General features: G+C 38.7%; 1 pseudogene; it reads left to right on the top strand.

Moving 5' to 3' along the window:
- Positions 1-1,252: 1,252 nt before the first annotated feature.
- On the top strand, positions 1,253-3,326 carry LOC149195547 (uncharacterized; annotated as a pseudogene).
- The last annotated feature ends 221 nt before the right edge of the window (positions 3,327-3,547 follow it).

The raw sequence follows: 3,547 nt of genomic DNA, 5'->3' as shown, positions 1-3,547 counted from the left end.
TACCTGTAAACATTTCTGATCTACCACCAGACCATCAAACATGACCCAAACAGAGTTACCGACCACCGAAACAACACTGCGGAAAATGGTCGCATCAGAGCAAACTTCGCGGGTGGAATGCAAAACAAATGAAGTCATTCTCTCCACAGTTGGAGGATGTGAATCTGGCATCTTCGTTCATAATCCAGTCCGTCCTCTATCTGTAAGGGGATTTTCCTTCATAAAACGCGGGAAATTTCTTGTGATCGATGCAGGATTTCTCTTCCGATGGAGGAAATTTGAAGCCCTGAAGATCCATTGAAAACTTTGCCTGCAAAACCCTCACTGGAGATAAAAGCTCATCAAGCTCCAAGCTCCTAGAGTTGGATGCCCAGAGACGCTGCCTGCTCAGGGAGATTTGAAGTAGCGAAAAAAACTGTGCGGCGATTTGAAGCTGCGAGAAAAACTGTGTCGAAAAAATATAAAAAACTAACCTAAACTACATCCAACGGTCTGGAACGTTTCAATCGTCTAACATCTAATCTGATGGCTCAAACAAGGACACGATGGCAATTGGGGGAGTTGATTTCAGAGAGAAAGGCGTAAAAATGTGTATCACAAAAAAATTAATTATTTCATTATTTAATCAATTTATCTAATAAAAAGACTCAAAAGTCATTACAACCCTAAATTCTAAAATAAATTTGGACTTACCTCTCAATGTTACCTCAGATAAGATTAATTTGTTTCTCAATCCCCAAATTCTCAGATAGGATTAATTTGTTTTTCAATTCTTCTTCAAACTTTCAATAAAAAAATTCAATTATATGGAATAGTGCTAGAAAAAGGGAATAATGTTAGGAAGAGGTAAAACTAATAATTCACGTGCCTCAAAAGGTTAGTGTGAAATAAACATGCTTATTTTGATTCATTAACTTTGAGGTAAATAATACTTATTTGTTTTCTCCACTTTTTAAACATTTCCAAGTTCGGAGTTCCCTGGTGCATAGAAACCAATGAACTCTGAGATGTTGGACGCCAGTGTTTTTTTATGTTTGTACACGACACTTCCAACCGGGTATGACTTTTCTCCACTTTTTAAACATTTCCAAGTTCGGAGTTCCCTGGTGCATAGAAACCAATGAAAGCAATTCAATTAAAACTCCATACAAGACTTCCGCACAGTATTTATTACAACACCCACCTCAACAACAAATTTTACTCCACAAGTGCAGTAAGTGAAACCCTATCTAAAAATGAATCCCAAGTGGACATGGGCAACATTCCAGATTTAGAATTCATTCAAAATTTATTCAAAGTGGTTATGGAGGGGACATGGAACTGTTTGTCCAAAGCCCAAATCGCCTCCAGGCTAAATCCCTGCATTATGAGCGAGATCCTTCTGCAGATTCGCAGGCATGATGGAAACCTGGCATGGAGATTCTTCAAGTGGGTTGCCTACTTGCCACACTACCAGCACGCCACCCGCCCTTACTGGACCATAATCCATATTCTCACTAAGAACAATAAGTTCAAAACTGCTCAGTCATTGTTACAATCCATTTCCCATAAAGGCTTCCTATCTTCTCCAGTAGTCTTAGATGTTATGATAAATGATTATAGCAATTTGGGCACCAATTCTGCAGTTCTGAGTATGCTGATCAATTCACATGCGCAATCCAGAATGACCCAAGATGCAATCTAAGTATTTTATCAGTTGGGTTCTTATGGAATCAACCCCACCGTACACTCTTGTAATATCCTTCTAAATAGTCTAGTCAAGGCCAAATTTCCAACTATGGCCTGGAAAATCTATAGGGAAATGTTCTGTAGAGGGATCGAGGCTGATTCTCGGACTTTCAATGTCATGATCCATGCCTGCTGCAAACAAGGTGATCTGCAAAATGCCGAAGAACTTGTAAATCAGATGAAGAAGCATGGATTCAATCCAGATTTGTTCACATATAATAGTCTTACTTCCCTTCTTTCCAAGAAAGGAATGCATTATGAAGCTTTAAGCATCCAAGACACGATGTTAGAGAAGGGCATTCAACCCAATATTGTAACATATAACACTCTAATACACGGGTTTTGCAAAGAGGGCAGATTGAGGGATGCATTGAAGATTTTGAACGAAATGGGTGATCTGGTTCCAAATAATGTAACATACACTACCCTGATTGATGGTTATTGCAGAGAAAATAATATGACTGAGGCTTTCAGACTGCGGGATGAAATGATAAGGAAAGGGCTGGTGCCAGGAACGGTGACATACAATGTCCTCCTCCATAAGCTCTGCGAGGAAGCGAAATTGGAAGAAGCAAATGATCTCTTGAATGAAATGGCGGAAAAGGGTCTTGAACCTGATCACTTTACATGCAATACCTTGATCAATTCGCAGTGCAAGAGATGTAATATGGCTGATGCCTGGAAACTTCGCAACAAGATGTTACAAACCGGGCTAGTTTTTGATGTGTATAGTTACAAGGCTCTTATTCATGGCTTTTGCAAGTCTGGGAAAATAGATGAAGCAAAGGATGTCCTGTTTGAAATGATTATTGCAGGTTTGTAATTTCCAACAAGATTTTATAATTAAAGAATTTTACTTCCTCTTATAATCCTGATTTTTACCCGCAACTATAGGTCTGGGTTTTTTTCATGTACAGTGACCAACTTCACCAATAGGATTTGTTGTATCCATTTTCGTTTGTGAGAAATGGGCCTGTTGCAATACTGAACATTGTATATTAATAAATCAGTTTGTTGTCTGTTGAGTGCAGGTTTTATGCCTAATTTTAGTGTGTACTCATGGCTAATTGATGGTTATTGTGTCCAACACAATGAAGAGGAAGCCCTGAAGCTGCCTGATGAATTTGTCAAAAGAGGTTTATCTGAAGATGTTTTTCTCTATAGTAGCATCATTCGAGGTTTGTGCAGGAAAGCCAAGCTGAGAAGTGCCGAAAAAGCATTCAATAAAATGTCTAGGAGGGGTCTTGTTGGTGATGCCCTTGTTTATACTACTCTTATTTATGCATACTTGGGAGCAGGTGAGCTAAATAAAGCTTCAGAACTTTGCGAAGAAATGGATTCAAAAAGGATTCTGATCAATCTTAAAACATTTTATGTATTTGATAAGTATTCTCTAGAGATGGATGGCAGACCTGAGGTGTTCTGGAATGGGATGATAGAGAGAGGCTTAGTTGTGAAAAGTGTTGCTCAGAAAGTGAAAACTATTGCACAAGCTTCCACTTCCAGTATGCTATTTTGATATGTAACATTAAGGCTCTATGACCTCTTTTGAGTAAAATATTTGAGGTCCAATAGCTTGGGATGCCTCTCTGGAATTTTCTGAATGGTGTTTCCAACACAGAAGGAAAGTGCTTGAATATTGTTGAAAAAAAAGAAAGTGGTTTAATGATTCCAGAAGGGAATTGTAACTAATGTTGCACGCTTAGGCACTTTAAAGAACGAGATACATGAACTTGGGCTTCCGAAGAATATTAAAATAAGTCCGTGCCATCCACATCCATTTATCAGCATTTGACATGGGGCACTTAGTTTGCCCTAT

Source organism: Pinus tabuliformis, chromosome 2_2, assembly GCF_031772625.1.
Source record: "Pinus tabuliformis cultivar Carrire ecotype Pingquan chromosome 2_2, CPIR1, whole genome shotgun sequence".
NCBI lineage: Eukaryota > Viridiplantae > Streptophyta > Pinopsida > Pinales > Pinaceae > Pinus > Pinus tabuliformis.
The sequence above is the reverse complement of the archived record's forward strand: the minus strand, read 5'-3'. Positions and strand labels throughout refer to the sequence as shown.